Below are 12,312 nucleotides of genomic sequence, written 5' to 3' on the forward strand. Positions count from 1 at the left end.
TAATTGTAGGAGGGACCCAATATCATTTTTTTAATTTCCCCTTATAATAACCAGTGAAGGCTAAGCAAACAGCTGTGAGCTGTTACTAATACGCTGGGAACCTTTATGGCTATTGGCCCCTTCTCAGAATACTAACATCAGCCGCCAGGTGTTGGCTTTCGCTCAGCTGGATATGGAAATGAAGGGGGTTCCCTTGCCTTTTTTTATTGATTTATTTAATACACGATATACACACACAGCGGGTGCTGACTCCAACTCCCATATGATTGCAGGTAGACCAGGAGACAATGAAGAGTTTAGTTCAGCACCCGATGCCTGGGTACAACGATAACTGCACTGCTTTCTTGCAGATGCCGGAACATGTCACGTTTATGACACGCGGATGTCATCCGTGTGTCATCAGTGTGCACGCTTATGGCATCATTTCGTTCGTGGTTCGTGAAAAAAGGACATGTCTGCGGGTTTTTCACACGGACACGCATTGAATACAATGAGTGTGCATGTGTCTGTATTTGCGGTCCTTAAAAAAAGGACGGCATACAGACATCAAAAATGGACATGTGAAGGGGCCCTAGCATAGGTTGCCAAATACCAACTGACTGTCATTCCATTGATTCAAAATACCAAACTCTAATTTCGCTTTTACATTTTCTGCAAACCATCCAGGTTCACATATCTTTGTAACTCACATATGTGATATTGAATCAGTTTCATCATTTAAAAAATGACAAAATCGAATATTTTTGCCTCATTTGTTTGATTTGGTTGTCTTTATCTACTTGTATGAAAATCTGATATAGTTTTAGGACAAATGTATGCAGAAATATGGACAAGATCTCTGAAGAGATCACAAACTTACAAAAATCACTATATTTGCATTTCTGGATTCCTTTTCTCTTTTATATTTTAGGAACACAGAAACATACTGTAATTTATATAGAAAATTATTCTGTTACAAAAACGGATGCATACTAAAGCAGAAGGGTGTCTTGACTATAATGGGGTTTGTTCAGCATCCTTTTTACATCTATTTTTTAAATGAAACCGCACAGCATGCAGGACTCTTTGCTCTACATGAACATGAGTTACATTTTTCTCTTTCTGAAGCAAAATAGAGAAACAGATCTGAAACTATAGGTTTTGCCTAAGGCACTAAGGCTAGGACTACAAGGCAACATGTGTCGCGCAACCAAAAACATTTTAGAGCCTTGTCTGTAACTTGCTGCCACGTAAGAATTTTAGATCTTTGACTTTGCTTTAAAAAAACAGTCAATTTGCAGAGAGGTTGCATGTAAGTTGTAGTTGGATGCAACGTGCATGGAGATCAATGGCAAGAGAGTCACGTGCGACTTTCAACCAGCAACCAAAAAAATCAGCCATTATTTGTAAACAATAACGATAGGTTGTAGGTAACAATGTGACATCATTGAAAAATTAAAACCATTAGATACTATGTGGCAATGTGTCTCCATGACCTGTTCAATCCCGTTGTCAATCTCTGACAGTGGCATTTAATATGCGCTGGCAGGGGGTATGCTGTTCTATCCCCTGATTGGTGCTCCCGTGAGGCAATCGTGGGGTGCTGATGGGTTGCCATGACAGCCAGGGGTCTTCTGAAGACCCCTGTGTCTATCATCACTGTACTCCTGTGAAAACCAGCCCGTAGCTAGTGTTCATTGAAGACATGCAGCTATGCTGCGGATTGCTGTATATAGCACAAACGATCAGATGATCACAACTTCTAGTCCCCTAAAGGGACTACCAGATACAGTGAAAAGTAAAAAAAAATGTTTTAACAAAATATGTACAAAATTTAAAAATATTTAAAAGTTCAAATCATCCTCTTGTACTATATTCAAAATTAGGAAATAAAAAAATACTCATATTTGGTATAGCTAAGTTTGTAAAAGTCCGAACTATCAAAATATAAAACAAATTAATCCGATTGGTAAACAGCATAATCAGAAAAAAGTTAAAATGCCAGAATTAGTGTTTTTTGGCAGCCACAACAGCAGAAAAAATTTAATAACATGCGATCAAAACATCATACCTATCTGAAAGTGATATCAATAAAGACATCAATTAAAGGCACAAAAAACAAGCCCTCAAACAGGTCCATACCCAAAAATGTTAAATGTTACGAATGTCAGAATATAATGATACAAGCAAAAAAATGTTTAATTTTTAACAAATTTCAGAATTATTTTCACAACTTAAAACAAAAACTAAACGTGTTCTGTATTCCTGTAATCTTACTAACCCGGGGAATCATATTACCATTTTTACGGTAAAATGAATACTGTCAGAAAAAAAAAAAAAAAATCACAGAATTGCACTTTTTTGCAGTTTTGTCACACTTTTTTTCTTGCTTTCTGTTACATCATATGACAAAATGGATGGTGTCATTAAAAAGTACAATTCGTCCCTCAAAAAACAATGTTCATGGAAAAATAAAAAAATATTGCTCTTGGAATAAGAGGAGGAAAAAAACAAAAGCACAAAATAATAAATTGTCTGGTCCTTATGGGGTTAAACTGAATACTTTAACAAAATGTGAGAAAAGTGTGTGCAGGCACCATCTGCTGCAATTCCTTTTACAAATGATGGATCATAGGAAAGCCAGACTCTGCAGGACTTCGGGCGCGCTTATGACAGCACTGTTAGCATGACACCACTAGGCCCTTTAAAACGTCTTCACTTTATTTGCATACAAGGACCCGATGAAGCACTGGTTGGTGAGAAACGACCGTCGTCCTCTATGCACCCTGATGCTTTAACTTTCCAAATAAAGTGAAGAAGGGACGTTTAGTAGGATTTTTCAAATGGAGGAGGTACTCACAAGAAGTAAAAAAAAAACATGAAAGGCCATCTTTTACAAATAATAACTTAAAGGGAGTCTGTCAGTAAGATCAATCCCCCTAAGCTTTCTATATGGGCATGCAGGTCATAGAAAGTTGAATAAATGATGCCTTGATATCTGCAGAGAAATCTACGTTTTTCAAACATGCAAATTAGCTGTTAAGATCTATGGGCCGGACACTGATCTGCATGAGCTTCTACCTCCAAAGATTATTTTAAAAGGGGGAATTAGAAGTGTGAGACATGTAGGTCAGCAGAGCAGAGTGTCAGTCATTACATGTCTCACATTTGTAATGTCTCGTTTGTTAAAGCTCTGGAGGCAGATTCTCATGCAGAGCTATGTCCGGCCCATAGATCTTAACAGTTAATTTACATATTAAGAAAAATGTGGATTTTTTTTGGCATAAGACATCAGATTGCAGGTAGTAAGGTATCATTTTATTCAACTTTCTATGTCCACAGTAAACGGTCACATGAGTTAATTATGATAAGAATGACAAGCTCTTGTGTCATGTTTTCTCTAGCAATGTGATTCCTGATGGTACATCCCCAGTGGGAATGGAGTCTTACTGACAATGGTCCCGGGGAATGAGCTAATGTTCATCTACAGATATGGTTGTGTATGTCTCTCTCATCCTATGCATGCTGTATGGACAAATGCAAGGTGTTGTGTAGCCTTCATTCCTTGGACCAAAATTTGTAACATAAAAAGTGAAATAGTGAAATATAATGAACTTCATAATGTCCTGGAGACACATAAAAATCATAACATATGCTGCTGAAGCTCAAGGTAGGATTGTCAATTATATACCGTATGTACTCGAGTATAAGCCGAGATTTTCAGCCCAAATTTTTGGGCTGAAAGTGCCCCTCTCGGCTTATACTCGAGTCATGATCGGCGGTGGGGTCGGCGGGTGAGGGGGAGAGAGGACTGTCGCATACTCACCTAGTCCTGGCGCTCCCCCTGCCCGTCCCACGGTTTTCGGTGCCACAGCTCTTCCCCTGTTCAGCGGTCACGTGGGACCGCTCATTAAACTTATGAGTATGGACTCCACTCCCATAGGGGTGGAGCCGCATAATCATTTTTCTAATCAGCGGTAACGGTGACCGCTGACAGGGGAAGAGGCTGCGGCACCCGGAGACCAGCTGTCCGGGATAAGGAGCCAGGGACGCCGGGAGCAGGTAAGTATCTCATAGTCACCTGTCCGCGTTCCACACGCCGGGCGCTGCTCTGTCTTCCCGTCCTCTTGCTCTGACTGTTCAGGTCAGAGGGCGCGATGACGTACTAGTGTGCGCGCCGCCCTCTGCCTGAACAGTCAGTGCGGAGAGACGCCGAGACGGGACGCTGAGGAGCTGCGGGCAGCAAGAGAGGTGAGTATGTCATTTTTTTTTTTTATTGCAGCAGCAGCATTATATATTGCACAGATTTATATGGAGCATCTATGGGGCCATACTGAACGGTGCAGAGCATTATATATGGCACAGCTTTCTATGGAGCATCTATGGGGCCATACTGAACGGTGCAGAGCATTATATATGGCACAGCTTTCTGTGGAGCATCTATGGGGCCATAATGAACGGTGCAGAGCTTATATATGGCACAGCTTTCTATGGGGCCATAATGAACGGTGTGGAGCATTATATATGGCACAGCTTTATGTGGAGCATCTATGGGACCATAATGAGCGGTGCAGAGCTTTATATATGGCACAGCTTTATGTGGAGCATCTATGGGACCATAATGAACGGTGCAGAGCATTATATGTGGCACAGCTTTATATGGAGCATCTATGGGGCCATAATGAACGGTATGGAGCATCTATTTTTATTTTTGAAATTCACCGGTAGCTGTTGCGTTTTCCACCCTAGGCTTATACTCGAGTCAATAAGTTTTCCCAGTTTTTTGTGGCAAAATTAGGGGGGTCGGCTTATACTCGGGTCGGCTTATACTCGAGTATATACGGTAAGTAACTTAATGTAAGCCATACTAAAGCCATACTTTGCATCCTTAAATATTGTTCTAGATTTAACTCTCTAAATTACATTACATATGTGCTTATATAATAGTAATGACAATTATAATCCTTATTATTCTTATTTCAATACTTGATTTTTATTTTTCAATTTTTAAAACCAAGCTGGGTAAAAATGGAAATATTTAAAGAAAACTTGATGGCTGTTTTCATGAACCATTTTTTTTCTTGCTTAGATCTTAGCCTATTAGCCTACATCTACTTCACTTTGAAAGCAATCCCCTAATAGACAAGCTAGGGAATGATCTGTCATTTGCCTTTAAACTGTATCAGACCGTCTGTGAAGGGACAGCTTCAAAGTTGCTAAGTCTCAGGCCCACATCTGTAGTCCCTAATTACACAGGGTAGCAACTGTAACATGAAAAACTCTTATTCTTTGATGCTGTTTGACAACTTTTTTTATTACTAGTTGTCAGAAATAAACAGGGTGGGCTCAGCCCGGAGGATCATGAAAATAATTTACTGATTCTTTAATGTCAACTGTTTTCAAAATATTATTCCGCAGCGCTTTACAGACATTATTATCATCACTGGGGCTCACATTCTAAATTCCCTATAAGGGTATGTTTCCACGTTCAGGAAACGCTGCGTTTGATGCTGCGTAGAGTAGAGATGTTACAGCATAGTGGAGGGGATTTCAAGAAACCCCTAGGGTATGTGTCCACGTTCAGGATTGCATCAGGATTTGGTCAGGATTTTTCATCAGTATTTGTAAGCCAAAACCAGGAGTGGGTGATAAATGCAGAAGTGGTGCATATGTTTCTATTATACTTTTCCTCTAATTGTTCCACTCCTGGTTTTGGCTTACAAATACTGATGGAAAATCCTGACCCAATCCTGATGCAATCCTGAACGTGGACACATACCCTTAGGGTATGTGTCCACGTTCAGGCTTGCTTCAGGCTTTGGTCAGGATTTTATGCAAGTAAAATCCTGACCAAAACTGCACCTGAGGTCACTGGCAGGTCACCTGCGGTGTACCTGCGTGTTTTGCTCATAGTAGCAACATGCTGCGTTTTGAAAAAACGCACCGCGCATGCGTTTTCAAAAACGCAGCGTTTCCTGAACGTGGACACATACCCTTAGGGTCCCATGTAGGGGAGACACTTTAGCTTTCTCTGTGCTTGTCCTCAGATATCAGTAATTATCTTTTCCTAACCAACTTGACCCTACAAAGATAAGACAAGTACCAGTGCAAAAAACATTACCACCAAGTCAGGGCTAGGAAAAGGGGCAGGGACCACCAAGCATTTCTTTACATCTCAGCTTCTTAGGCTTCTTTCACACTTCCGTCGTATGGCCTCCGTCGCAATGCTTCGTTCTGGAGAAAGAACGCATCCTGCAAAGTTGCCCGCAGGATGCGTTTTTTCTTCATAGACTTGTATTACCGACGCATCGCGATGTATGGACACACGTTCCATACGTCGTGCACTGGATGCGTCGATATTTGGCGGACCGTCGTAGCGAAAAAACATTCAAGGAAACGTTTTTTCGTACGTCGGGTCCTGCATTTTGAACTGCGCAGGCGCTGCCGGAACTCCGCCCCCTCCTCCCTGGGACTTCACAATGGGCAGCGGACGCGTCAAAACACTACATCCGCTGCCCATATTGTGCAAAAAATCACCACTGTCCGTCGGTACGTCGCGCCGACGCTTTGTGACGGCCCCGTACCGACGGAAGTGTGAAAGAAGCCTTAGTTGTCTCTTTGTCTGACATGGAGGGAGTAGGATTTGGGAGCTAACTGGATTCACACCTAAACATATATATTTTATAGTCTTTAAATACTGTACATTACGCCCTATAAATATCCAACTACACAACAGAGATAATCGGCAGCCTAAAAATCATTACATTCTTCTGACTCACTAATATCCGCAGACAAAAACCTGTTGACAGTGAAAATGCCTTCCCATTAAAGGAAAACTATAAGTAAAATAGAATTTCTTTTCTCTAGTGGGAGCAGCTGTTAAGAAGTCATCACATATGTTATAAGCTAATCACTATGCCATAAGGGCTCACGATCGTCACATTTTTATTTGTTGTCATTGCCACACTCTATACAACAGTAAATCCATCACATGGGGCGTTTCTACCTATAAAACATGACAAGAAGCGAACTCTAGTGAAGTATATTGGGAGCCTTATAAGGAAACCCAGCTAAACAGGTCATGCATAATAGAGATGCAGAGCCGCCCATCTACCCTCACACAGGAGAGATTGGGGCCTCAGATAGAGGAAACACATCGTGAAACGGTGGATTGAAATGACGTTCCCCTTTAAAGAGAAGCAGTTTGATATAATCTATTAACCCTTTATGTCACAGGCACCTGTCCCTTTCTAATTTTTGTTCACCCTACAGCGAAAGTGTAGAATGATCTTTAAGATTTACTAGTATAATACAGTGGCCTGTAGCCCCCAGGCAGCTACATACCGGCAGAGTCCTCTCCCCCTCTGTACCGCTCTGTCACTGCTGGTTTGTTTACTGTGCTTTATATATGTATCACATGCATGTAAACCCTCTTCACTTGATCAGCACTATAGAATTAATGGTGCTTTAAAAAAAAAAGAATAATAATATAGTTCAGGAAAGCTTGTACCTTTTCAGCGATAGATGTATAGTGTTAATCTGTACCCAGACCTGTGCCCTCTTTCACTGCAAAATATTACCATAGTGGGCAGTAGACAAAGTGTTAGATATCTGCCCTCTCTTGTAATAGCTGCCCCCCCAGATCTGTGCCCTCTGTCACTGCACACTATCACTATAGGTGGCACTGTACAGACTATTACCTGCCCCCAGATCTGTGCCCTCTGTCACTGCACACTATCACTATAGGTGGCACTGTACAGAGTATTACCTGCCCCAGATCTCTGCCCTCTGTCACTGCACACTATCACTATAGGTGGCACTGTACAGAGTATTACCTGCCCCAGATCTCTGCCCTCTGTCACTGCACACTATCACTATAGGTGGCACTGTACAGACTATTACCTGCCCCCAGATCTGTGCCCTCTGTCACAGCACAATATCACTATAGGTGGCACTGTACAGACTATTAGCTGCCCCCTGATCTGTGCCCTCTGTCACTGCACACTATCACTATAGGTGGCACTGTACAGAGTATTACCTGCCCCAGATCTCTGCCCTCTGTCACTGCACACTATCACTATAGGTGGCACTGTACAGACTATTAGCTGCCCCCAGATCTGTGCCCTCTGTCATTGCACACTATCACTATAGGTGGCACTGTACAGAGTATTATCTGCCCCTAGATCTGTGCCCTCTGTCACTGCACACTATCACTATAGGTGGCACTGTACAGACTATTACCTGCCCCCAGATCTGTGCCCTCTGTCACTGCACACTATCACTATAGGTGGCAGTGTACAGACTATTACCTGCCCCCAGATCTGTGCCCTCTGTCACTGCACACTATCACTATAGGTGGCACTGTACAGACTATTACCTGCCCCCTGATCTGTGCCCTCTGTCACTGCACACTATCACTATAGGTGGCACTGTACAGAGTATTAACCTGCCCCAGATCTGTGCCCTCTGTCACTGCACACTATCACTATAGGTGGCACTGTACAGACTATTACCTGCCCCCTGATCTGTGCCCTGTCACTGCACACTATCACTATAGGTGGCACTGTATAGACTATTACCTGCCCCAGATCTCTGCCCTCTGTCACTGCACACTATCACTATAGGCGGCACTGTACAGACTATTACCTGCCCCCAGATCTGTGCCCTCTGTCACTGCACACTATCACTATAGGTGGCACTGTACAGGCTATTACCTGCCGCAGATCTCTGCCCTCTGTCACTGCACACTATCACTATAGGTGGCAGTGTACAGACTATTACCTGCCCCCAGATCTGTGCCCTCTGTCACTGCACACTATCACTAAGGCTACGTTCAGATTTGCGCTGTGCGCCGCAGCGTCAGCGCCGCAACGCACAACGCAAACAAAAACGCAGCAAAATGCATGCACAACACTGCATTTTGCGCCGCATGCGTCCTTTTTTTCCTTGATTTTGGACGCAGCAAAAATGCAACTTGCTGCGTCCTCTGCGCCCGAACGCGGGCGCCGCAGGGACGCATGCGGCGCAAAACGCAAGTGCGACGCATGTCCATGCACCCCCATGTTAAATATAGGGGCGCATGATGCATGCGGCGACGCTGCGGCGCCCGACGCTGCGGCGCCGACTGCAAATGTGAACGTAGCCTAAGGTGGCACTGTACAGACTATTACCTGCCCCCTGATCTGTGCCCTCTGTCACTGCACACTATCACTATGGGTGGCACTGTACAGACTATTACCTGCCCCAGATCTCTGCCCTCTGTCACTGTACACTATCACTATAGGTGGCACTGTACAGACTATTACCTGCCCCCTGATCTGTGCCCTCTGTCACTGCACACTATCACTATAGGTGGCACTGTACAGACTATTAGCTGCCCCCTGATCTGTGCCCTCTGTCACTGCACACTATCACTATAGGTGGCACTGTACAGACTATTACCTGCCCCCTGATCTGTGCCCTCTATCACTGCACACTATCACTATAGGTGGCACTGTACAGACTATTACCTGCCCCCTGATCTGTGCCATCTGTCACTGCACACTATCACTATAGGTGGCACTGTACAGACTATTACCTGCCCCCTGATCTGTGCCCTCTGTCACTGCACACTATCACTATAGGTGGCACTGTACAGACTATTAGCTGCCCCCTGATCTGTGCCCTCTGTCACTGCACACTATCACTATAGGTGGCACTGTACAGACTATTACCTGCCCCAGATCTCTGCCCTCTGTCACTGCACACTATCACTATAGGTGGCACTGTACAGACTATTACCTGCCCCCAGATCTGTGCCCTCTGTCACTGCACACTATCACTATAGGTGGCACTGTACAGACTATTAGCTGCCCCCTGATCTGTGCCCTCTGTCACTGCACACTATCACTATAGGTGGCACTGTACAGACTATTAGCTGCCCCCTGATCTGTGCCCTCTGTCACTGCACACTATCACTATAGGTGGCACTGTACAGACTATTACCTGCCCCCAGATCTGTGCCCTCTGTCACTGCACACTATCACTATAGGTGGCACTGTACAGACTATTACCTGCCCCCAGATCTGTGCCCTCTGTCACTGCACACTATCACTATAGGTGGCACTGTACAGACTATTACCTGCCCCCAGATCTCTGCCCTCTGTCACTGCACACTATCACTATAGGTGGCACTGTACAGACTATTACCTGCCCCCAGATCTGTGCCCTCTGTCACTGCACACTATCACTATAGGTGGCACTGTACAGACTATTAGCTGCCCCCTGATCTGTGCCCTCTGTCACTGCACACTATCACTATAGGTGGCACTGTACAGACTATTACCTGCCCCCAGATCTGTGCCCTCTGTCACTGCACACTATCACTATAGGTGGCACTGTACAGACTATTACCTGCCCCCAGATCTCTGCCCTCTGTCACTGCACACTATCACTATAGGTGGCACTGTACAGACTATTACCTGCCCCCAGATCTCTGCCCTGTCACTGCACACTATCACTATAGGTGGCACTGTACAGACTATTACCTGCCCCCAGATCTCTGCCCTCTGTCACTGCACACTATCACTATAGGTGGCACTGTACAGACTATTACCTGCCCCCAGATCTGTGCCCTCTGTCACTGCACACTATCACTATAGGTGGCACTGTACAGACTATTACCTGCCCCCAGATCTCTGCCCTCTGTCACTGCACACTATCACTATAGGTGGCACTGTACAGACTATTACCTGCCCCCAGATCTCTGCCCTGTCACTGCACACTATCACTATAGGTGGCACTGTACAGACTATTACCTGCCCCCAGATCTCTGCCCTCTGTCACTGCACACTATCACTATAGGTGGCACTGTACAGACTATTACCTGCCCCCAGATCTGTGCCCTCTGTCACTGCACACTATCACTATAGGTGGCACTGTACAGACTATTAGCTGCCCCCTGATCTGTGCCCTCTGTCACTGCACACTATCACTATAGGTGGCACTGTACAGACTATTACCTGCCCCCAGATCTGTGCCCTCTGTCACTGCACACTATCACCATAGGTGGCACTGTACAGACTATTACCTGCCCCCAGATCTCTGCCCTCTGTCACTGCACACTATCACTATAGGTGGCACTGTACAGACTATTACCTGCCCCCAGATCTCTGCCCTGTCACTGCACACTATCACTATAGGTGGCACTGTACAGACTATTACCTGCCCCCAGATCTCTGCCCTCTGTCACTGCACACTATCACTATAGGTGGCACTGTACAGACTATTACCTGCCCCCAGATCTGTGCCCTCTGTCACTGCACACTATCACTATAGGTGGCACTGTACAGACTATTACCTGCCCCCAGATCTCTGCCCTCTGTCACTGCACACTATCACTATAGGTGGCACTGTACAGACTATTACCTGCCCCCAGATCTCTGCCCTCTGTCACTGCACACTATCACTGTATATGTGGCACTGTACAGACTATTACCTGCCCCCAGATCTCTGCCCTCTGTCACTGCACACTATCACTATAGGTGGCACTGTACAGACTATTACCTGCCCCCAGATCTCTGCCCTCTGTCACTGCACACTATCACTATAGGTGGCACTGTACAGACTATTACCTGCCCCCAGATCTCTGCCCTCTGTCACTGCACACTATCACTATAGGTGGCACTGTACAGACTATTACCTGCCCCCAGATCTCTGCCCTCTGTCACTGCACACTATCACTATAGGTGGCACGCTGCTCAGCACACATTCTGCTCAATGTTCTAATCTATGGTAAATGTTCTATAAATGCAAAAAGGAACTTACCTCTCACATGTCTCAGACTTGCAGACTGTGTACAGACCACCCAAGGCATTGTGTCAATTATTTATTAGATGCAAAATAGAGGACTTCTAGCTCCGCATGTCACTGCAGCATTATAATGGCCACTAATCGCTGAGCTCCAGAGACACCAGTGTGCTGACCATACTGTAGCCGCACAGCCCTTATCTGTAATGTCTAGCTTGCCTTGCTTAATGTACTGCCCCTCCCCCCTGAGTCAGAAAACCCTACCAGGAAGCATTGGGCGTTCATGTCTGGGGCCCGAGGAATGCGAGAGAAGAAAAATATCTTTCGCTCCTCTTTCAATGTATGTTGCCTTCCAAGTAGCTAATTGACAGATGCATTTCACAGCCCGAGTAACATTATGCTGCAGTTTTATCCGGCAACTGCAGACGTACAGTAAGAAAAGGTCATTTTGGAGCAAACCCCCTGCCACGTCTGCTAATGGTATGCTCCGTTTTATATGCATAACATCATAACCTCAGAGCAGTATTACATTGCAAATGTCGTACA

The 12,312-nt window shown here is 44.8% G+C and overlaps 1 protein-coding gene across 8 annotated transcripts in view; it reads right to left on the reverse strand.

Annotated features, from left to right (window-relative positions):
* MBNL1 (muscleblind like splicing regulator 1) overlaps positions 1–12,112 on the reverse strand; it is a 222,324-nt gene extending 210,212 nt beyond the window's left edge. For 2 of the 8 annotated variants that reach the window (XM_077290729.1, XM_077290724.1), the window contains exon 1: positions 11,785–12,106. The gene's annotated coding sequence lies outside the window, so the exon portion shown is untranslated. Of the gene's footprint in view, positions 1–11,784 lie in introns of all 8 variants that reach the window. The other 6 variants (XM_077290725.1, XM_077290723.1, XM_077290727.1 and 3 more) reach the window with 6 other exon arrangements.
* Positions 12,113–12,312: the final 200 nt, after the last annotated feature.

Source organism: Ranitomeya variabilis, chromosome 2 (genome assembly GCF_051348905.1).
Source record: "Ranitomeya variabilis isolate aRanVar5 chromosome 2, aRanVar5.hap1, whole genome shotgun sequence".
In the NCBI taxonomy this organism is placed as follows: domain Eukaryota; kingdom Metazoa; phylum Chordata; class Amphibia; order Anura; family Dendrobatidae; genus Ranitomeya; species Ranitomeya variabilis.